Source organism: Humulus lupulus, chromosome X (assembly GCF_963169125.1).
Source record: "Humulus lupulus chromosome X, drHumLupu1.1, whole genome shotgun sequence".
Lineage (NCBI taxonomy): Eukaryota > Viridiplantae > Streptophyta > Magnoliopsida > Rosales > Cannabaceae > Humulus > Humulus lupulus.
Window position 1 is genome coordinate 156,341,504 of NC_084802.1, and position 25,614 is coordinate 156,367,117.

Sequence of the window (25,614 nt, forward strand, 5' to 3'; positions counted from 1 at the left end):
AGATTTTAGAGGAGATTGAGCATCAAAAGATTAGTAGTTGTTGGGGAGCACAATCATTCCATAGAAATTCAAATTGCAGCAAGGTATTAAGTTCTTGTCTTGAATTTTCTTTAGTCTTCAGATGTTCTTGATAAAGTGGGGGCTTGGATATTGTAACGACCCAAATTTTCTAATAAGGCTGATGGCCTTGATTAGTGTGCCTGGAGGGCAATAAGTGAATTATTGTTATAATATGTGAATTTATGTGAATATGTGATAGTGATGCATATTTAGCTGAATTAAATACGCATGTGGGCCCCGTTTGGGATATTGGGGGTATGTTTGTGATAAATATGTAATGTTTGTGATAAATTTGTGTAGCACGATCCGAGACAGCCCTAGAGAGCTGGTAGTCGAAAGTCAGAACGGGGTTGAGAATCTGACTTGGGGCGAGTCGAGGGTTATTTCGGGTATTAGATGCTCTGTGGGGTTATCGGGTTATGGAAATAAATATTAGGAGACATATTTGAGGTTAGAATTTCTAGGAGGGAGTATTGGGGAAATTTACCATTTTGCCCTCGGGGATGTTTTTGGTACCCCGAGCCTTGAGGTAACCACATGGATTTAAGTTAAATAAAAAAAAATAGTGGAAACCCCCAGACTTTATCCAAACCGACCCACTTCCTCTCCCTTGCTCTGTTAAGTGTGCTTCACTTGAAGGCTTAGTAATATTTTGGAGGAAAACCAGCCAAGAACTAAGGAATTGGAGCTGAGCTTGGGAATCGAGTTGGGGATTCAATTCTGTATAAGGTAAGATTTATAATATGTTGGGTTATGTTGTTTGCAACAGAATTTTGTTGATATTGGGTGTTAGTACTTAGACATGCAAGGTTTGGATTTTAAGACTGGTTTTGACTGCTTGATGGGTGTGGGAATTGGTTTTTGAGTTTATTGGTATGTCTAGGTTGCATGAGTATGAATTCTGGGCTTAATTATGAGGTTGGGGGTGATTTTGGTTGAGATATGTAGGGTTTGGCTCGAAGGGAAAAGCAATGAAAATGGTGTTTTCTGGGTTTGGAGGCGAGGGTCGCGACCCTAGGAGGGGCATGCTGCGACCCGTGTGCACGCGAGGCCTTGAGAGGCCATGGAATTCGAGGCGCGCCGCAGTGCTTGGCCAAGCATGCCGCAGCCCGTGTGTGCTTCAAGGAGGTGTCTAGCCTCTGTTTTGAGGCTAGCCGCGGCGCTTGTGGGTGGTCCGCGACCCTAGTTTAAGGTGTAGGGATTTTTGTGGGTTTTGACTTGGGAACTTAATTGCGAAGGCTTGGGATGGATTTTGTCACCCGGATTGATGGTATTCAAAGTCCCATAGATTGGAAATGTGACTTGAAGTTATTTATTGGATTAGAGTTTGATGGGTGGATACTGTTAATGTGTTGTGATTAGGGCTTCGGCAAGGCTCGGAATAGGGAACTGTGCTCAGGATATCGGTGCTTAGAAAGCTTGAGACACAGGTAAGAAAACTACTGTTCCCATAGAGCTTGTGTTACAAGGCTCGGCCCTATTTTCTTGAGTTTCGGGGCATGGTCCTTTGATTGGATTTATGTGTGTATTAGTATCTGTTTAGCATATAATGTGTATGTGTTAACGATGGAATGGCGATGGCCGGGAGCGGCGATGGTCGGGAACGGCGAAGGCCGAGAACAGCAAGGGGCTGGGTACAGCGTTTAGCACGCAGGGTGCGAGTTGCTAGGGTGAGATCCCAAGGGATACCTGGGATATCCTTACGGTTTCGACCGCAAGCTCAGGGCCTAGTAAAGCGTCTAGGACGGCATGGTCGTACTTGTATGACTTGGTGTTGATTTGATTTTATATTAAGTGCTTGAAATGCGTTTATCATCTATTTGTGAGGTTTTTCTTGCTGGGCTTCGACTCATGGGTGCTCTGTGGTGCAGGTAAAGGCAAAGGGAGGGTTGATCACCCTTGAGTATGGCGAGCGGGACGAGCGGCGCATACATGTCCGGTTTGTCTGGCTGCCACGGCTAGGGGTGTTTTTGGGAGATGTTTGTACAAAACTTGAATTTTTTCGTTTAGTCGACTCTAACTAAGTCTTGAGTTGTAAATATTTTTAAACAATGTTATTAGCCTTATAATTTTTCAATGAACTGTTTATGACTCTGATTATGGTTTAATTACACGTTTGACTTAAAACCTCGATTAGCGAGTTAATTACGCATTTAAACTCACTTAGTAACGACTCTAAGGCAGTAGGGCGTTACAACTTGGTATCAGAGCGAGCCAAGGTTTATTGTTTCTGGAGAATGACCGAACATGTACGCTCGCTGTCAGTTGCCAGCTCGACTCAGGGTTGGTTGGTATGATTGACTATTATGTTGAAATAAGTGCTTAAATGCCCTATTTGCCTGCGTATTTGATATAGAGCATGATGAGTGATTTAATCTACGCATGATGTCAGGTCATGGCCCGTTGTGTGTGTGATATGTTATTTTGAGTGTTATGTGAATTGTTGTTTGTGGTTAGTTGATGTGATAAGGAGGTGGTTTTGGATGTTGTTATCATGCCTGATGAGCGGCGTCATTGGTTGCAAGCATATTTGCTGAGATACCTCGTCAATCATCTAGACTCCGCGGCAGTCGGACCGAAGATGATAACCAGGGTCGGGACCCTCCACCTGCCCCACAGAATTGGCAACAGTTGTTTGCTGAAATGGAAGCAAGGCTGCAACGAACAGAGGAAGAACTTCACCAGCTGAGGCAGCAGGCCCCTCCACAGGTTACAAAGTTGTCGATTCAGCAGGTTATGGCGCCAGCGCCAACTCAACCTGTAGTGGAGAATAAGTGGGAACCCTTAAATGAGCGGTTCAGAAAACAACATCCTCCCACCTTTGAGGGTGGACCAGACCCACTGCGGGCAAAGCAGTGGATGAATATGATTTCCTCCATTCTTGATTTCATGAGGGTTGAGGGAAACGAGAGAGTAGCTTGTGCAAGCTACATGTTCAGAGAGGATGCCCGCATCTGGTGGGATGTGGTGGTCCAGAGGAGGAATGTGACCGTTATGACCTGGGAAGAGTTTAGGAACATTTTCAATGAGAAGTATTACAGTGTGGTAGTCCGAGCTGCGAAGGTTGATGAGTTTATCAACCTAACTCAGAACCAGATGACCGTGACAGAGTATGCTCTGAAGTTTGATCATTTGGTAAAATTTGCGCCAGATCTAGTGCCGATAGATGCGGCAAGAAGGGACAGGTTTGTATGGGGACTAAATGTTATGATCGCCCGTGATGTAAAGATTAATTTGGATCCAAAGACTATTACTTATGCTCAGGTGGTAGACAAGGCCCTTACAGCTGAGGGGGCCGAGGACCAGATTTGGAGAGAGAGCGCTGTTAGGCACGATGCCAGGAGGACAGTGCCTCCTTTTATTGGATCCAGTCGAGGTAGTGGCTCTGGTGAGCAGAAGAGGAAGGCCCCAGATACCCTTGTTCTTCCCAGTTCTGATAGGAGGGCACGGGGTGGTTTTAGTGGATGTTAGGGTGGAAGTGACAACTGGAGGAGTTTTCCAGTGTGTCCTCGGTGCAGACGACGACATCAGGGTGAGTGGAAGATTAGGGCCTGCTTTGTCTGTGGGAGTGCCAACCATCTGAAGAAGGACTGCCCACAAGCTAGGAAGGAAGAGCCAAAGCAGGGCGACAGTCTCGCTCCCGCCAGGGTGATTACTTTGACTCAGACTGAGGCGGAGGCTAGCCCCTCAGTTGTGACAGGTCAGATCTCTAGTGCTGGTTCTTCTTATATTGTATTGTTTGATTCGGGAGCTACCCACTCGTTTGTGTCTGCTAGAGTGATAGATCAGCTGTGTAGACTTAGTGTTCTGTATGCTAGGGATTTTCAGACTTTGTTACTGACTGGGGAACTGGTAGTCTCTAGGAGGTGGATTAGAGCTTTACCAGTAGAGGTAGATGGTAAGGAATTGTTTGCTGATCTGATTGAGCTTGCGATGGATGACTTCGATATGATCCTAGGGATGGATTGGTTATCAAAGTATGGGGCGACAATTGACTGTAAGCATAGGATGGTGACTTTTGAACTAGAAGGGGAGGTACCCTTTGTATTTGTGGGAACAGCTGGTGGGCTACGGGTACCTAAGATTTCGGCATTAAAGGCTAGGGACCTGTTGTAGGGAGTTTTCATAGGATTCCTAGCGAGTGTTGTGGATACCTCTAGGGTTATGTCGATTGGACCGGGGGAGACTAGAATGGTATGCGAGTTCCTAGATTTATTTCCAGCAAATCTGTCAAGGCTCCCGCCGCAGCGGGAGATTGATTTTGTTATAGAGTTAGTACCAGGATTGAAGCCAGTATCTAGGACACCTTATAGAATGGCTCTGCCAGAATTGAAGGAGTTGAAGATTCAGTTGCAGGAGTTATTGGATTTGGGGTTCATCAGACCGAGCTTCTCGCCATGGGGTGCTCTAGTGTTGTTTGTCAAGAAGAAGGGTGGATCTCTTAGGATGTGTATTTAAGGAACTAAACAAGTTGACCATTAAGAATAAGTACCCACTACCTAGGATTGATGATTTGTTTGACCAGCTGCAGGGAAAGACAGTGTTCTCTAAGATAGATCTTCGGTCAGGTTACCATCAGCTAAGGATCAAAGAGGAGGACATACCAAAGACCGCTTTCCGCACGAGGTATGGACACTATGAATTCCTGGTTATGTCCTTTGGATTAACCAATGCACCAGCAGCTTTTATGGACATGATGAATAGGTTTTTCAAGGATTATTTAGACAAGTTCGTGATTGTGTTCATCGACGATATTCTCGTGTATTCGCAGTCAGAGATAGAGCATGAGCAGCATCTACGGTTTGTTTTAGAGCGGTTAAGGGAGCATTAGTTATATGCTATGTTCAGGAAGTGCGAGTTCTGGTTACCGTAAGTTACATTTCTGGGCCATATCGTTAGTAAGGAGGGGATTCTGGTTGACCTAAGTTAATTGAGGCAGTAAGAAATTGGCCTAGACCGAGCAGTGTTTCTGAAGTGAGGAGTTTTCTGGGGTTGGCAGGGTACTACCAGCGGTTTGTTGAGGGGTTCTCCAGAATAGCTACGCCTTTGACAGAATTGACGAAGAAGAAGACAAAGTATGTTTGGACAGACCGATGTGAGAACAATTTTAAAGAGTTGAAGCAACGGTTGATTATAGCGCCAGTGTTGAGTTTGCCGACAGATAATGAGAAATTTGTGGTTTATTGTAATGCTTCCAGACAGGGTTTGGGGTGTGTGTTGATGCAAGCTAGGAAGGTGATAGCCTACGCATCAAGGCAGTTAAAGGAGTATGAGCAGAGATATCCCACTTATGATCTGGAATTGGCAGCGGTGGTGTTCGCACTTAAGATTTGGAGACATTATTTATATGGTGAGAAGTGCGAGATATACACCGACCATAAGAGTTTGAAGTACTTCTTTACTCAGAAGGATCTGAATATACGCCAGAGCCGGTGGTTGGAGTTGGTTAGGGATTACGACTGTGATATCCTATACCATCCTGGAAAGGCTAATGTAGTAATAGATGCATTGAGCCAAAAGGGCCCAGGACAGCTGTTCAGTTCGAGACAGATACCTGATAGGCTAGCTGAGGAGATGACTATAGCGGGTATAGAGTTGGTGGTTGGCCGGTTAGCCAATATCACTCTTCAGTCTACACTCCTTGAGAGGATTAGGGAGGCTCAGGGGAAAGATTTCCAATTGAAGGGTTATAGAGAGAACGTCTTGGAGATGGGGTTACTGAGATATAAGGGTCGGATATATGTTCCGAAGGATGCAGATATCTGGCGAGAGATTCTGGATGAACTGTATACCACTCTATATTCTTGGCATCCGGGTATGACGAAGATGTACCAAGACCTGAGAGCTTTGTACTGGTGGTTAGGCATGAAGAGGGATGTGGTGGATTATGTGGCTAAGTGCTTAACTTGTCAGTAGGTCAAGGCTGAACATCAAAGGCCAGCAGGGTTGCTGCAACCTCTAGGGATTCCAGAGTGGAAATGGGAAGATGCCGCTATGGACTTCATGGTTGGGTTACAAAAAACTATAGGATAGCATGATTCGGTGTGGGTGATTGTAGATAGATATACCAAGTCCACCCACTTTTTACCAGTCAGGATGACTTAGACTATGGAACAGTATGCTGAGCTATATGTGAAGGAGATTGTTCGATTGCATGGGGTACCAAGGTCGATAGTAGCCGACAGGGTCCCCACCTTCACTTCCAAGTTCTGGGAAAGTCTGTAGAAGGCTATGGGCACACAGTTACGGTTTAGCATCGCTTATCATCCTCAGACAGATGGACAGACTGAGAGGATGATTAAGATACTAGAAGACATGCTACGAGCCTGTGTGCTAGATTTTGGGGGATCTTGGAGTAAGTATCTTCCTTTGGTCGAGTTCTCATACAACAACAGTTATCAAGCAACTATCGGAGTGGCTCCGTATGAGATGCTCTATGGGAGGAAGTGCAGATCACCTATCCATTGGGATGAGACAGGTGAGAGGAGGTATTTAGGTCATGAGATGGTTCAGAGGACCAATGAGGCAGTTGAGAAGATTAAAGCTCGAATGCTCGCTTCCCAGAGTCGCCAGAAGAGTTATTCAGATCTGAAACGTAGGAGTGTGGAGTTTCAGGTTGGTGACCATGTGTTTCTCAGGGTTTCACCTTTGAGGGGAGTGAAACAGTTTGGTGTTCGGGGAAAGCTGAGCCCTAGGTTTGTTGGCCCCTTCGAGATTCTGGAACGGGTTGGAGAGGTAGCTTACAGACTAGCGATGCCTCCAACATTATCAGGGGTTCATGATGTTTTTCATGTGTCCATGCTCCGGAAGTATGTGTCGGATTCGACGCACGTTCTGAGTTACGAAAATTTGGAGCTGGATCAGGATTGGTCCTATGAGGAGCAGCCGATTCAGGTCACTACAAGAAAAAACAGTATTCATAACACTTAAAAACTGCTAACCGGAAGTATTGATAACGCTTCTGAAAATGCTAACATAGCCCCTATTATTAAAAGTCATGTGTTTTCTATAACAGTATTTGAATGTTATATTCGATGTTATCTTAAACTATTCAATAACACATTTTTAGTTGCTATAATATTCAAATAATAAAATTTAGTTAGAGTATTTGGTTATAAATTTGACGTTTAATCTTATACTTTGTGCATAACACTTTTCAACTGTTACATTTGATTATTTTGATAGCATTTTTAATTAGTTATATTATATAATTCATAACAATTTGTTACGCTTATAATATGTTTCTAGATTATAACATATTAAAAGTCTAATAATAAAATTTTGTTACTTTAGTGTGGATAATATATTTTAAATTTTATTTTGATAAGTATACTTTATAAGGTTTTTTTTTATTAAAAGATTTTCATTATTGTATTTTGATAAAAAAAAAATTAATCATAAAATGTAATTCTCAATAGATTGATAAACCATAAGTATTACATTAAACAATAACTAATTCAAACCATGAATGTGTCTACTTCATGAGATCTTAATTCTAACTTAAGTTTGAAAGCCTAACATAATAAAGTTTTATAATCTTGAACATTTTTTACTTCAAAAATGAAAAACAGAAACATTACAAGATACACAAAAGTAAACCATGCATGAAACTTGCTCCATCCTTCAATTCATCATCCTTTGTGCACTTGTCTTTGTTGTGAGTCCATTTTCTTAGCTACAATAAAATTTAAATAATTAATACTAACTAATCAACCTGCAAAACATTTACACTTAAACTTATCACAAGAAAATTTTAAAATATATACATATTTAAGGCAAGGAATACACAATTCATTTAAGGAAATGATAACACACAATATGATGTCTCTAAGTATCGGATAGTATTGGGTTGGTCACAAAATTACTGTCATCACGCTAATGGGATTTAGGGAGAGAAGAAGAAATAAAATAACTATTGTATTTATCTTTAATGACTAGGCAAACAAAGAAATTCTGTATATTCTGCCCAATGTGAAACTCTTAAAACGAAGTGGTATCATGATAAAACACAAACCAAATGATAAAACATAATGATAATAACAATTAACCCCAACAATTATAAAATTTAGAAAGATTGTACCTTGGAGACAATCAAGAAAATAAAACAAAGTTCATGTCCAAGAAGCAATCTCTTCAGTAAAGCATTGGAAACTTCATGAACTGAATCAGATATCTTTTTGGAGCCCAAAAGTACAAACTGTCACACAATAACTCACAAAAACAAAGAGAGAAAGAAAGCAAGAGGTTATTACACAAATATCAAACAGATTCACAGATGGAACTAGATTTTTAAATATATATATAAAAATAGAGAAAAAATCTCTGGTTTTGTGTAAACTTTTGGTAATAATCTACATAAAACGAACAAAAAGACAGCAGGAAGTAATTGAGCCTAATAATCTTGCAGTCAAACCAATTCAGGAAGAAAATCATTCCAACGCTCTAATTTGGTGAAAAAATCACAGCATTTCAATTCCTATACTGATTTGATTTTGGTCTCTTAAGTTTAAGGCTATTTAGGTTTTTTACCCCCCGAACTATTACCACTACCGTATCGTGCCCCCTAATTTTTTCAGGACGTTAAAAATTCCCCCCGAAATATTCACAGTAATGTAAAGAAGGACTTCCGTTAACTTTTAACACATGTGGCTAACAAAAGGCTGACATGGCTCTTTACATGCTGATGTGTCTTGGCCATGTCAGTGCCATGTAAAGAGCCATGTTAGCGTATGGTTAGCCACATGTGTTGAAAGTTAACGGAAGTCCTTCTTTACATTACTGTGAATATTTTGGGGGGAATTTTTAACGGCCTGAAAAAATTAGGGGGCACAATACGGTAGTGGTAATAGTTCGGGGGGTAAAAATCCTAAATAGCCTAAGTTTAGACATAGTTATCATTAAACAAATAAATAGAGAAAGCTTCTCTAGCTAGTAACTACTAATCAACAATATCCAGATCAAAGGATATTATATTTACCAAGACTTTAATTTACTTAATTCAATAAAACTCATAAACATTTGAAATCTGAATGTCTAAGAAAATAAGGGCATCAACCCAGTGAAAGAAAGAAAGCTTACTTCTGACATGCTCTACCAGGGCAGCTTGGTTCATTATTTATGCGTTTCCCGGCTATGTCACTCCTATTCAATGCTCTGAGAGCTGCATCAGCAGCTCGAACATTAGAATCTATACTTATAGTACTCCAGAAGGTATCTGTTAAGATTATAAATATAGATTATGCACAAGTATACATCATATTGATTATGCATTTTTAATACTAAAGAATTACATTAAGTTTTGTCTACAATGACGTTACAAATTAAAAGTGTGGTATAAAGGAAAGCAAAAAGATGTCTACAATCACTTCGAAGATACCATAACCAGCACAAACCCAAATTAGAATTGGTACAAAACTAAGCCAAAATTGGCACAAAACTAAGCCAATGTTACCACAAAACCCAGCCAAATCAATCATAAAAAATTAGATAAAGATATAAAATTTGACCTATAACTATAGTTAAACAACCCTTGTAGCACAAATGTATATACCTACAAAATTAATAAACCCATTTAAGCTAAATCAATCACACAATAGCACAAATATTTTACTCATATGATTGTGAATAACTAGAACACTTGGAGAGCAAAAATAGCACAAAAAATAGAGCATCATAGATCAGATTTGAAACATACTCAAAAACTAAAAAAAGAAATATTAAGAATTTAAGCTTGTACAAATTCACATACATGTGCTTGCCTTTGCCTTTGAGTGTCTATATGTTAAAAATTTATGCAAGGGAGCTAGAAGATCGAGAGAAAGAGTATATAAGAATTATGTATGTACCTTACATAGACAGAAAGCAGAAAGCAAAAGTGAGGTAAACATGACAGTCTCAATATATTATGATAAAAATCTTTACTACACAAAGCATTAATAGCATTAATAAGGAATACCAAACCAAAACAACAACAACAATAATGATAAAATGTTAATTGAAAATATTTACTCGAAAATTGAAGGTCCACCTTTCCAAAAATATACTTAATATAACCTTCAATGCCACTTTACAACCTTATCAAAGAAGTCTTATATAGTATGTATATATATAACTACAGAAATGGAAGGCATACTAAAGTGTAAGTCATAAACATTAGAGAGGCATTCCAAACACACATAACATGTATGCATCGAAACAAGGGTGTTTCCTCCAAGTATTATTTAAATGTATCAAAATTATATAATGCACGTGAGTATAACAAGTGTCAGGGAATGAACAATTGAAAGACGGGGAAAAGAAAATCAGTGATGACATAATTAGGTCTTGAAACCCTTTCATCACTAGATCCCAGTGATGACATATTTATGGAACATTAACATAAATAAGATATGAAAATTAAATACAAGAGGAAACAAAAAAGTTAAAGAGAGAGAGGGAAACCTTAGTGGCCAATCCTTGAGCAGAAGAGAGAGAATTGACCCTTTGAGCTTGAAGTGATGGTGATGCCTTGACATTTTGAATCAAATTAGGTTGCCAAATATTGAGAGATCCCTCCAATCCCACTACTGTGATAAGAAAAAAAAAATACTATATTTAAAATATCATATGAAAAACACTTATAAAAAAGGATGAGGGGGGAGGATTTCACAACTTAATCACCATGATTTATTTGTTGCACATTAGGGAATAGAATACTAACTTTATTTCATGGAAAAACAAAGTCATACTCATCAAATTCAAATATTAGATAGGACATTGCATAATAGAATAGTACCAATGCAAATGCACAAAGCATTCAGAAATATAATTAGATGCCAATTGTCTTAGGCTCGTAGTGTTTGGGAGGTATCCCCTTTGTAGCTACCATTTTAGCTTTAGAGTTAAAAGACTTAAATAAAAAGAAATTTAGTAGTGCCATTTTTCAAAGGTTTAAAACACCAACACATGTGATCAATAATTCTATTTACACGCATAGTGATATTTTGATAGATTAAAACAAAATCCCTTTTAATTGTACTATAGTCAATTGACTATATAAAATAACAAAAATACTAATAATGTAGAAGAATACAAAACAGAAAACAAAACTAGTTGCAGAGCATAAAAGATACCACTAACAGGAGCCTAAAACAGAGATCATGATCTGTAGTGACAAATGTGAAAATCCCAATCTGCAGTGACAATATAAAAGCAACCAAAGAGAAGCTAGTACGAATCTTTAATGTATGACAGAAACAATCTCCACTACAACTTCTTAATCACAAACTACCAATTAAATCATTTTCCAAAATATGTCCCAAATGGAAGATACATTACATTAGTAAAAAGGAAAGAAAAAAAATAAAAAAGATAATTTGCAAGGCTGATTGTAAGGAGAGGACATGGTGAGCAATACTCACAGAATTCCAGCTGGTTTGTCTGTCCTGCATCAACAAAAAAAGAAAAGGGTAAAAATTAAACTCTATAACAAGCTTAAAAATTCTTAGACATTGAAAAACTTTATACTTTTATTTTTGCCATTGGGTTTACACAAGAATAGACCAATAATTATTAATATAACCAAAACCAGCAGAGCAACAACTAATCCATAAAAAAAACCATTACCAAAACTAGATGTTTATGACACAAAACTCGTCCATTACCTGATCTATTCTTTTAAATTTGGTAATTTATTCCATTGTATGCACTAATAGGAAGCAAGGAAATTGTTAAAGTAATTGGACCTATGTAATTGTGGCATGATTAAATTACCAAGTTTTAAAAAAATAGATCAACAGTAGCAGCAAAATAGACCAACAATAGCAGTAAAAAAAATAACACAAACCAGTAACAAAATACACCAAAGACAATAGCAAAATACATATTCTATGCCATTAAACCAGTAGCTTGTATGCCATTACACAAGTTCAAATTATAAGAATAAATAAAAGTGAGATCAAGAAAAAGCTCAATATGGAATATAATAATATTTTCTAGTTATAAATTAAAATGGATAAGCTGGTACAGACAAATAACTAAATCTAAACATCTCACAAAGTGTACATTATACATGTTTTTAATAATTTCAAAAAGTAGAAGCAGCAACACACACATGGTTCTTTGAGGTATTTTCACAAGCACATGGTTTACATTGTATCATTTGAATGGAATAATTACATATGATCAACACTTAAATCTCATCAATAATGAATACATTAATATATACCCAATAATAGAAAAGAACAAGAAATCAAATGCACAAAGTAAGATCTTGAGATCATTTCAATCTATCTAATCCCCGTCTTCATATATTTCAATGATAAGAAAAAAAAATTACAACTTTATACCCAACTTGTTTCATTCTAATTTATCATTCAGAAATGATTATTTTATTCATTCTTTTATGTTTTTTACCTTATATTTTTTAATCCAATCCAATTTCACATTCCAAACATGACCTAAAAATACTGATGTTGGGCTTCTTGTAATGTTCGATTTGTCTCCAGATATGTTTATGCTTATTTTTATAAGAATTGCTCAAACCATATAGTAAATTGATACTTCAACAAAAATCATGAAAAAGATGGCCTACAGTTGTGTTGAACAAGTCTAATGGTCAACCAATTAAGCAAATAAAATTTCTTTAAGATTAATCATTCAAATCTATTTGAACAAACAGAGCATCTTTGTTGTTTATATTATAATCATGCTATGAAATCAGAATCATGCATTACAATTATTTACAACTCCCACTATCATCTTAGACACTATTGTTCATAACTTAAGAAAATAATCGGTTTGGCTCTGGCAATGGAATACACTAATAGGCCAGAAAGAGCTTAGGCTAATAACCTTTCAAAATGGCACATAAATTATGGTCACTTATATTTAACTTCTTATGTTTTGGGCAAAAGAACTACTTTCTGTTACCTTGGAGGTCAGCTCATATAAAGCTGAATAAGCTTCAGCTTCCAATTCTCTTGAGCGAGCATCAAGAAAACTACAAATAGCTTCTAGTGCAACTTCTAAGGCCCAGAATTCGAATGGAAACTCTGCATTGCATGACACAAGGTATCCAAAACCATCATAAATATTAAGCTCAAGCGATAATCTAAAATGATAACAAGAAAGCATACAAATAGCTTAATATAAAAAGAAAGCACTATATAAGTATTCTAACACTTGTTCTAGCAATGCCACATTCAAGGTTCAATGTAAGCACAAGAACTAGACAAGGAAACTAAGCATAAAACTATAATTTCGTTATGCATTGGCATACCATTTTCTTCGCTGGTTTCAGTTTCATCTCGTACCCCTGAGGCTTTCTCTTCTTCTTCACCATGGCCTTTAGGACTGGCTCTTGTTAAAGGTAAACGTCTTTGAAGTTCCTCTACAATGGGGATTACATTGTCATCGAATGGATCTCTAAGAAGCACCTATACGAAATGTTTTGTCTTTAAGTTCAGTACAGTTCATTTTACTAGAAAAGCACTCTAAATATGCAACACATAACTCAAAACTTTTTTTTTTTTCAACAATCACATAACTCAAACAAAATTAAACATATGAAGATTGAACTGTTCAATTGGAAAACAAACACTAAGAAGACCCCACCTCAATAATTTTCTATATTAGTGTTCACAATGCCTACAACAATGCATACCCCTGTTAAAAGGAAAACTACACCAGCAAATCAAAAAACAACACCAGACAGCAGTGAGAATAACTCACGACCCCAATCCCAAAATCAAAATGTTAAGTTTCTCTGACACATAGGGATCGATTACAAGATTCAAACAATAAAAGAGGTAGACAAAGACAAGTGTTAAAAATGGTGAACTATCGAGCTAAACCATTGGAAGTCCTAACCATTGTTGGCCTAAGAGGAATAACAACACTCAGTATATATATATTTATAAATATATGATATGCACAAATTTGAATTAAGAACAAGAAATTTTCAAACAGGTTCTTCAACACACAGCAAGAACCAACATTTTCACAACATTTGTGCTCTCAAAAGTTTCTCTCTTAACACATAAAAGCTCTTTGCTCTTTCTTGTATTCAAATGCTTACAACCTCTAATTTTTCTCACTATATCCTCTCCCTTAGAAACAATTCCAACACAAACAAATATATGTATTGATATATTCAAAATTTTTCTTGATATTAAACTGAAATCTAAAAAAATAAAAGGAAAAGAAAACTCACAGAGAAGTACGGCTTCTTGAGCAGCTGGGTTGCTTGGGTTCTTGCTTCAGCAGGGGCATCGTCAATAGTGCTTCAGCGACTCAACGGAAGAGAGTGACGAGAGAATAAAATGTTTCAGTAGGCTTAGTCATGGTTTTACATTCAAACTAGAGAGTATAGGCATGAGGGAGAGAGAGCCGAGAGACTTTGACAGAGAGATAGAGAGAATGAGAGACTAGGTTTTAGAGAAAAAAATAAGCAGAGGAGGCATGATTAGGGTAGGGATAAGCATTTTTTTTCATCTGCTTTTTCTTTTGTTATTTTAATTTGGCGCCTAATAAATGTTTCATTTGCCGCCTCTTTTATTTACTAGCATAACAATAGCATTTCTAAAAATTTGTAATATTTTAATGTAATATTTAGGCAAAATTCTTGTAGTGGGTTCTTGATCGGAAGGATAAAGTCTTGCGGAGCAAGACCATCGCCTTGGTAAAAGTGTTGTGGAGGAACAACAAGGTTGAGGAGGCGACGTGGGAAATTGAGTCGGAGATGAGGGAGCGGTATCCCGAGTTATTCAGATAATTTCGAGGATAAAATTTCTGTAAGGAGGGGATAGTTGTAACGACCCAAATTTTCTAATAAGGCCGAGGGCCTTGATTAGTGTGCCTGGAGGGCAATAGGTGAATTATTGTTATAATATGTGAATATGTGATAGTGATGCATATTTAGCTGAATTAAATATGCATGTGGGCCCCGTTTGGGATATTGGGGGTATGTTTGTGATAAATATGTAATGTTTGTGATATATTTGTGTAGCACGATCCGAGACAGCCCTAGAGAGCTGGTAGTCGAAAGTCAGAACGGGGTTGAGAATCTGACTCGGGGTGAGTCGAGGGGTATTTCGGGAATTAGATGCTCTATGGGGTTATCGGGTTATGGAAATAAATATTCGGAGACATATTTGAGGTTAGAATGTCTAGGAGGGAGTATTGGGGAAATTTACCATTTTGCCTTCGGGGACATTTTTGGTACCCCGAGCCTTGAGGTAACCACATGGATTTTATTTAAATAAAACAAAATAGTGGAAACCCCCAGACTTTATCCAAACCGACCCACTTCTTCTCCCTTTCTCTGTTAAGTGTTTTTCACTTGAAGGCTTAGTGCTATTTTGGAGGAAAACCAGCCAAGAACTAAGGAATTGGAGCTGAGCTTGGGAGACTCTAACTAGAAAACCAGGGCTTGGAGCTTAGGGAATCGAGTTGGGGATTCAATTATGTATAAGGTAAGCTTTCTAATATGTTGGGTTATGTTGTTTTCAGCTAAATTTTGTTGATATTGGGTGTTAGGACTTAGACATGCATGGTTTGGATTTTAAGACTGGTTTTGACTGCTTGATGGGTGTGGGAATTGGTTTTTGAGTTTATTGGTATGTCTAGGTTGGATGAGAATGAATTCTGGGCTTAATTATGAGGTTAGGGGTGATTTTGGTTGAGATATGTGGGGTTTGGCTCGAAGGGAAAAGTAAGGAAAATGGTGTTTTCTGGGTTTAGAGGCGAGGGCCGCGACCCTAGGAGGGGAATTCCGCGACTTATGTTCACGCGAGGCCTTGAGAGGCCATGGAATTCGAGGCGCACCGCGGCGCTTGGCCAAGCATGTCGCGGCCCGTGTGTGCTTCAAGGAGGTGTCTAGCCCCTGTTTTGAGGCTAGCCGCGATGCTTGTGGGTAGGCTGTGGCCCTAGTTCAAGGTGCAGGGAGTTTTGTGGGTTTTGATTTGGGAACTTAATTGCGAAGGCTCGGGATGGATTTTGTCACCCAGATTGATGGAATTCGAAGTCCCAGAGATTAGAATTGTGACTTAAAGTTATTTATTGGATTAGAGTTTGATGGGTGGATACTGTTAATGTGTTGTGATTAGGGCTTTGGCGAGGCTCAGACTAGGGAACTATGCTCGGGATATCGGTGCTTAGAAAGCTTGAGACACATGTAAGAAAACTATTGTTCCCATAGAGCTTGTGTTGCAGGGCTCGGCCCTATTTGCTTGAGTTCCAGGGCATGGCCCTTTGATTGGATTTATGTGTGTATTAATATCTGTTTAGCATATAATGTGTATGTGTTAACGATGGAATGGCGATGGCCGGGAGAGGCGATGGTCGGGAACTGCGAAGGCCGAGAACGGCAAGGGGCCGGGTGCAGCGTTTAGCACGCAGGGTGCGAGTTGCTAGGGTGAGATCCCAAGGGATACCTGGGATATCCTTACGGTTTAGACCGTGAGCTCAGGGCCTGGGACGGCATGGTCGTACTTGTATGACTTGGTGTTGGTTTGATTTTATATTAAGTGCTTGATATGCGTTTATCATCTGTTTGTGAGGTTTTTCTTGCTGGGCTTCGGCTCACGGGTGCTCTGTGGTGCAGGTAAAGGCAAAGGGAGGGTTGATCACCCTTGAGTATGGTGAGCGGGGCATACATGTCCAGTTTGTCTGGCTGCCATGACCAGGGGTGTTTTTGGGAGATGTTTGTAGAAAACTTGAATTTTGTCGTTTAGTCGACTCTAACTAAGTCTTGAGTTGTAAATATTTTTAAACAATGTTTTTGGGATCCCGAATGTTATAAGCCTTATAATTTTTCAATGAACTGTTTATGACTGTAATTATGGTTTAATTACACGTTTGACTTAAAACCTCGATTAGCGAGTTAATTGCACATTTAAACTCACTTAGTAACGGCTCTAAGGCAGTAGGGCGTTACAAATATTTTTGAGATCAAAGAGATTTTAAGGTTGTTTGATGAGTATTTGAGCATTTGGAATGTAACTTTAAATAGATTTGAAACCCAAATTCTGAACTAATTCCAATAATTGAGTTGGATTTTGGTGGTTTATTTTCGGATTTTGTGTAAGTTTAAGCTTTGAATTCTAAGTTTGTATATTGCTAGATTTGGATGTGTTTTTAGTGAGTTATGAATATTATGGCGTTGTATATTGGTTATGGTAGTTGTTATCCATATTTCCACCTACGACACGTGGCATGACCAAATGAATCCATGGGCCCATTGAAGAGGTCCGGGCCCAACTTGGGCCTAGTGAACAATGAACAAGTATACCTTGTCACCCCGGATCACATGGATCTGGTTACTGGAAATTAACGCTAGCATAGCAAAGGGGCCAAAACTAAGGTGCATATCCAAATCACCTTTCTGATCATATTCATTCTATATCCTCTGGGATGTAAATTATGATAGTGAACGATCCATTCCAGGAGACAGATCGCATCAAGTGGGATCCATGAGAAGGCACCACCATCAAGATGTATGCCTTGGTAAATGAACCAGGACATAGGTAAATGAACCCGGATCACCTAGTCGGGTAGAACAAGCCCAGTCCTTCCTACAGCTGATGTGTCCCCGAGAAATCCGGCAGTTGATCTCCCTAACTAACTTGAAGAATGGTGTTTGCACAGAGTGTACACTATTCCTAGGAAACGGTACTACCACTAGTCTGATAGATCCTGTCCCCAGAATCTCCTCAATAGCCCACGTGGAGCAGTCCGTGCTAACGTACAAAGCACAGTTGTAAGGCTTCACCACTCCTAAGTCGGCCCAATGGGCCAAGATTAACAACCCATGTGGGCTCCATTAGCGAGCAATTGTAATTATATCCCTATTGGGCCTGGATTAGTCCAGCCTAAGTGACATGACTGCCTATAAATAGGGTCAGTTGTGCATTGTAGCGAGGATCCCAGATTTTCTCTTGTAAGGAAAACACTGTTGAACTTGCAAAAAACCTCCATTATCAAAACTCTCTAAAGCCTAATACTAGTGACTCGTGGACTAAGGCTCATTAATGCCCCAACCACGTAAAAAATGTGATCTTATTTATTTCTTAGCCTTTCTTTCTAGCTCTTATCTTTTAATATATTTATAGTTTTGAAAAACTCGGTAAACAGTAGTGTTTCGAGATCTGAATTACATGTTCAGCTGCTGGAAAATCGATGTTTAGGTCTGAAATCGTAAGTTTGAATTTGGGAAGGAACATGAACTTTTTGGGCTCGTTTTAGGATTTTAGGAACCTAGCACGACCACGCTAGTGTCCTAGGAACCCAAATATTTTTGTTAGCGCGACCGCGCCAGGTGCCCTGAAATGTGGGTTTTCTGGTATTTGGGAAATAGACCCTGGGTTTCTAGGATTTGATCTGGGGCCCCACTTGGGGGCTCTATGAATGACTCCATTACACCATTGAATGGAATTTGAGGTCCTGAGAGCTTGGGTTTAATTTTGGAGCTTGTTATCAAACTTAGTCTCTAGTAAGCATAACTTTTTGTTGTGAGTATGGTTTCTACAAGGCTCGGGAAAAGGATCGCACTTGAGGCGGTCTGTCTTCAGCACAAGACTCGAGGTAAGAAAACTGGCACATGCACCGAGAATAAGGCATTGGCCCTAACTTTTGAATGTAGTTATAACCGTTCACTTATTCTGATTAGGGTTATATATATTTGTTCTATAATTGCATCTGTTGTTGATAATGGTTTGTGATTGGTCTGCAAGGGGGCCATAATCACAAATAATCATGCGGAATGTAGGCCATTATGGCAGGGCCACAATGGGGCTACGTTACGCATTTATTGTACATGGGTCGTATAACTTGTCAGAAAGTTCACTTCAGCTTGTTTATAATATGTGAAGCATGTATTTAATGTTTTATGTATAATTGAATACTTGTTATGCCTTGTTGAGTTTTCTTGTTGGGCCTTGGCTAACGGGTGCTTTGTCGTGCAGGTAAGGGCAAGGGAAAGTTGGACCAGCCATGAGTTGGAGGGATCTAGGGCAGTGCGCACATACTTAGCCTGCTTGGCTTCCACGATCAAGATACTTTTAAGGGACTTAGGGTATAAGTCCAACTTTGCCGCTTAGGCCGACTATTTTTGTAACCTTGATTATAGTATAATTTTTTTAAAACCTTTTTGGGATCCCCTGTAAATATTTAAAGTTTTAACGAAAAGTTTCATTCTTTTGACAAAAAATTTTAATACCTAAACCACTGTTTATTTTTAATTACACTTTTGAGTCCAAATAACTCACTTAACAAGTTAAGCACAATTTTAAACACACAGTGTAACAGTCCTGGAGTAGTAGGACATTACAAGTTCTCTCAAAGGCTCATCATTTGTTAACTAGTTTATCCTATCCGGATTAATATGTCACAATCTAAGATGCCAAATATAAGTATTATCTTCATGAAAAATCTTTTGTCGTTTGTTACTTTCTGGATTTTCTACTTTAAATAACTCAGAATTATTTAGCATTAATTCAGTTGATTTAAGCATATATAGTCCAATTGAAACAGTTGCATGACAAATATTGAAACCCTTATTTGAAATAAAAATTATATTATTATTAAAAGAAACATCAAAATTATGTTCATGCAACAAAGATAAAGAAATTAAATTTCTAGAAAATCGAGGAATAAAATAAACATTGTTCAAAACAAGATACTTATTTCTGAAAACTAAACGGGTTGTCCCTAATGCTTTGGTTGAAACGACCCCCCCACTTCCAACTCTCATAGTCACCTTGCCATCAACAAGCTCCCTTGACGAATCAAGTATCTAGAAAGTAGAAAAAATATGGTCATTGGCCCATGAATCAATGATCAAGGATGACATTTCATCTCCCACTATGCAAGTTAAAAGTACAGGCAAATAAAATTACCATTTAGGTCTTTTCATGATATCTACATAAACAATATCTCACATATATCGTCCATATTCGATCCCTTGTAATTCTTCCTTAACTCACTTTCCATTGTTTTAAGCATATAATACTTAGCCATGTTATTTATGTTGGTATTAAATATGAAATCAAATTGCACATCGTAATGCGTTATAAAAAAACACTTAATACCAGCTAGGATCATACATATATATATTAAATTAAACACAAATATATTAGAGATTACCTCTTGTTGCCTATCAAGAGTTCACAAATATTTTTGTATAAATCAACGATCTACCTATCATTATTCTGAAAGCTCACACCTTGATCTTCCAAACCAATCCTTAAACACACAAGGATGTGTGTGGGCACGTAGGAATCAAAATGTTGATTTAGAACTCACTAGATGTACTCAACACTTGAGATCTAGTGAGGTTTAATTCATCATTAATCAATTTCCCATAACTATAACATAATTATTTCCTTGCCCTGGAAAATTAAATTCTTTGCAATTAAGTCATTTCCTCTACAAATCTCTCTTTTAACATCCATACCCTTGACAATGTAGGACACAGGTGATTTGGGAAACATGGACCTATAATACGAAGCTCCAATAAACCAGATTATTAAGTAAACTCTTTAATCTAATAATCTTATTTATTAATTCCTTGATTACTCCACTATAAATATGGAATTTTACTCTAAGTATTTATATAATTATATTTATAGAGTTTTCTCTTGTAATCCATTGATAAAATCAAAATTTTTAGTTCTGTCCTCCATTTAATGGTTTGTTAATTAGAGCTCGACAAGATTACTGTTTAATCCTTCTAATTACCTCTTAATCCTTAAGTATCATTAATTCAATATAGATTTGAGCTCAATAACTATTCAGTTCCATAATTAACCCTTAAGAGAACCAATATTTGATCCGTTAGGAAAGTATGGATGACATTATTCTAAATCATGTTCCCAACCATTCATGATATTGAATCTCCAAAACAAAAGTCATTAGCCTCATTATACTAAGAAACTTTTAAGAGTGAATCAAAAGATCCAATAAACACAAACAGGAGTTCATGAATACTCAGGATAGAGACTGGTCTACAAATGATCATCTATAATGATAAGAATTAAATCTTTATGTCAAACGGTCAGTTTATAAAGATAATTAATTCTCATTAGTCATGTCATATTGTTGGTATTAAATAATCAAATGAAAGGTGCGCAGCGGAATATATGGACTCATTTTAATAAATATTAATACTAACCAGGATCATATACATATATAAACATTAAATCTCATACAAAACAGATCAGGACTTACCTCTTGTAGCCTATCAAGTGTCCTTGAATCTTTTTGTATAAAATCAACAATCTTCCTATACAGTAATCTGAAAGCTCACACCTTGATCTTCTAGACCAATCCTCAAACACACAAGGACATGTGTGGGAACATAGGATTCAAAAGGTTGATTTATGTGACTCTCTAAATGTACTCTATACATGAGATCTAGAGAGGTTTGACTGAGAGAAGAGGTTTAGAATAGTTTTCAGGTTTAGAGAAAACAATCGCTTTAAAGAGAGAGTCTATATTTTTAATCTCATAAAAATAATTAAAAACTTGTTCTAAAAGTCACGTACTATCTGACTTATATAAAAGAATCATTTAATCTAATTAAATCATCTTTATTTTTATTAAAAATAAAATTCAAAGTAAAACTGATATGATATTTCTATTTAATTATTTATTTAAATCATATTTAAAAAGAATAATTAAATAACTAATTAAAAAAATTTATTTGAAATTCAAAATTCAAATTCCACAGATAAAAATCACTGAGTTAGGCGCCACACACTGTGTTGTACAGTGTGTGTCACCTAACCCTATTAAGGTTTCCCTAATTTTCTAATTTGTTTGTTTAATCAACTTTTAAGACAATATATTTATCCCAACATAAATATCAGTTAATTCAAAATTAAATTTATCTTAAAATATCAGTTTTAAAATAAATAAATAAATATCATATTCTAAATACTATATTTATTATTCTCTTTCTTTATATTAATCCAAACAAGATTAATATTAATTTTAACCTATAGTTTTTTAAAATAAAAATATATAGTTAAATAATTAATTAATTCACAATTAATCAATTACCCATAATTATCACATAATTATTTCCTTGCACTGGAAAATTAATTTCTTTGCAATTTAGTCATTCTCTCTACAAATCTTTCTTTTGACATATTTACCCTGGATAGTGTAGGATAGAGGTGATCTAGGGACCATGGACCTATAATACGATGCTCCAATAAAGCAGACTATTAATCAAACTCTTTAATCTAATAATATTATTTATTAATTCCATTAGTACTCCACTATAAATATGGAATTGCACTCTGAGTATTTATAGAAGTACATTTATAGTGTTTTCTCTTGTAGTCCATTGATATAATCAATATATGTAGTTCTATCCTCCATTATTAGTTTGTTAATTGGAGTTGGTCAAAATTACTGTTTTACCCTTCTAATTACCTCTTGATCTATAAGTACCATTAATTCACTAGCGAATAATTAATCTGTATTCTAATTATAGATTTGAGCTCAATAACTATTCAGTTCAAGAGTTAACCCTTAAGGGAACCAATATTCGATCCGTTAGGAAAGCATGGATTCCAATATTGTAATTCATGCCCCCAGTCATCCATGATATTGAATGTCCAAAACAAAAGTCATTAGCCTCATTATTATAAGAGAACTTAATGAGTGAATCAAAAGATCCAATAAACACAAACAGGAGTTCATGAATATTTAGGATTTAAACTGATCTATAAATTATCATCTATTATGATAACAATTAAATATTTATGTCAAACAACAAGTTTACAAAGATAATTAATTCTCGTCGGTCCTATCGTATATAATCTCTATTATATACAACACTGTTACTAAGATGTCTATTCACAACAGTAATCCAAATCTAGATTACTCGCATCTCGTATGCTTAGCAAATCGTACTAGTAACCATTCATTAAAGATTCCATACTTTAATATCTTACTAACTATTTTATTCATTATATATGATCTTAATTCTCTCGTACTAATACAAGATCATTTTCTCATGAATGAATAGGGAACTTTCTTGATATTTTCATATAATTAATTCAAATAATAATTATAACATTCAAATATAATAAAAGTGTACTTTTATTTAAAGCCAATAAAATTTCTTTACATGCTTTTAGGGCATTAATCCTAAAATCTCTCACTTGCCCTCAAAGCAAGTGCGACATCTCCCTTAATCCCATATTATGCACATGACCCATGAACGACTTTCCAGGAAGTGTCTTGGTAAATAGGTCAGCCAAGCTCCACTGTTGTCACAGTACAGGATTAGTGGCTTATCCATATTTGGAACTACTTCCAGATAAGTGTAGAACATCCTCAACCAAACTGCCTCCATTGCTGCTTCACTAGCCACTATGTATTCGACTTCCATGGTTGAATCAGCTATGCTAGATTGTTTAATGCTTCTCCAAACAATAGCTCCTCCACCAAGAGTGAACACTGACCCAGATGTCGACTTTGGGCTGTCTTTGTCTCATTTGAAATCAGAATCAGTGTATCCAGTGGGATTCAACTCACCCGCCCCCCCTGAATATACAAGCATATAATCTCTCGTTCTCCTAAGATATTTGAGAATGTTCTTTACTGCAAACCAGTGTTCCAAACCAGGATTTGATTGATAACGACTTACAATCCCAACCACATAACATATGTCGGGCCTAGTAAACAACATATCATACATTAGACTCCCAACTGCTGAATTATAGAGATACTTTATCATATTCTCTTCCTCCTGAGGTGTCTTAGGACATTTTTCCTTGGAGATAACAATTCCATGTCTGGTCGGTAACTGACCTTTCTTGGAATTTTTCCACAAAGAATCTTTCAAGCACCTTATCTATATAATTAGCTTGAGAAAGTGCCAAGAGCTTGTTCTTCCTATCCTTTAGGATTTGGATTCCCTGAACATAGCTCACCTCGCCCAAATCTTTCATTTGGAACTTTTCGGCTAACCACTTCTTCACGTTTGACAATGTCTCTACATTGTTCCCAATGAGCAAAATGTCATCAACGTAAAGAACTAAGAAAACTACCACTTTTCCTTTGATGTATTTATACACACATGCTTCGTCGACATTCTGTTCGAAGCCATATGTTATAATTGTTTCATCAAAAGTGATATTCCATGAACTAGATGCTTGCATTAATCCGTAAATGGATTTCAACAACTTGTACACCTTTTGTTCTTCCCTATTCTTTATGAACCCTTCTGGTTGTACCATATAGATACTTTCATCAAGACAGCCATTCAAAAAAGCTGTCTTGACGTCCATTTTCCATATCTCATAATCAGGGCATCCGCTATGTATAAGAAAATGCAAATGGATTTGAGCATGATCACAGGAGCAAATGTTTCTTCATAATAAATACCTTCTCTCTGAGTGCCACCTTTGGCTACTAGCCTCGCATTGAAAGTCTCTACTTTCCCATCTACACCTATTTTCTTCTTGTATATCCCCTTACACCCAATGGGCCTAACATCTTCAGGTGGATCCACAAGTTCCCGGACAGAATTGGAATGCAACGATTCCATTTCTTGGTTCACGACTTCTTGCCATTTCTCCTTTTCAGGATCATTCATTGATTCTTTAAAGGTTAATGGATCGTCTTTGGATGTATAAGGAACAAGGACATGTGCCACATGTTCATAGCAAACAACTTGTCTCATAATCCTCCCACTACGACATTGCATCGGGGTTTCTCTTTCAGGAGTCGTGGTTTCCTCAGTTTGTCGTTTATCATTTAATGATGAAGATGATTATGATGAGATTTTATTAGCTATGAGTTCCTCCAATACTACCTTGCTCCGAGCTTTATAGTTGTTCATATAGTCATGTTCAAAGAAGGTTGCATTTGTGGAGACAAATACCTTTTGATCCTTGGGACTATAGAAATAACCGCCTCTTGTCTCTGGAGTGTAGCCAACAAAAATGCACACTTCAGACCTTGAATCAAGTTTCGCTGATTTAGGTCTAAGAACATGAGTAGGATAGCCCCCAAATGCAAAAATGGTGCAAAGTAGGTTTGTTTCTATTCCACAATTCTAGTGGCGTATTGCAAATGGTCTTAGATGGGACCACATTCAAAATGTAAGTCGCCGTTTGAAGTACATATCCCCTGAATTAGAGAGGAGGTGAAGAGTAGCTTAACATAGACCTGACCATGTCCAACAAGGTCTTGTTTCTTCTTTATGAAACACCATTTTGCTGTGGCATTCCTAGTGCTGTGAGTTGGGATAGAATACCATGCTCCAGTAATAAATCTTTGAATTCTAAATCCAAATATTCTCTACCTTGATCAGAACAAAGTGTCTTAAGAGTCTTACATAATCGCTTCTCAGCCTCAGCTTTGAATTCTTGAAACTTACAAAGGTTTCAGATTTCCTAAGCATTAAGTCAGTATGACCATATCTCAAGTAATCGTCAATAAAAGTGATGAAGTACTCATACCCACCACTTTCTTGTAAATTAATTGGACCACAGACATCGTTGTGTACAAGCTCCAAAGGTTATTTGACTCTATTGCCTTTCGTAGAGAAAGGACATT

General features: G+C 37.3%; 1 long non-coding RNA gene across 1 annotated transcript; it reads right to left on the reverse strand.

The window, feature by feature from the left end:
• Positions 1-8,143: 8,143 nt before the first annotated feature.
• LOC133804664 (uncharacterized) lies at positions 8,144-11,008 on the reverse strand. The gene is made up of 3 exons (XR_009878570.1): positions 10,501-11,008; positions 9,139-9,274; positions 8,144-8,271 (listed from the first exon to the last, which is right to left on the reverse strand). It is a non-coding gene; the product is annotated as an uncharacterized LOC133804664 (long non-coding RNA).
• Between the last annotated feature and the right edge of the window lie 14,606 nt (positions 11,009-25,614).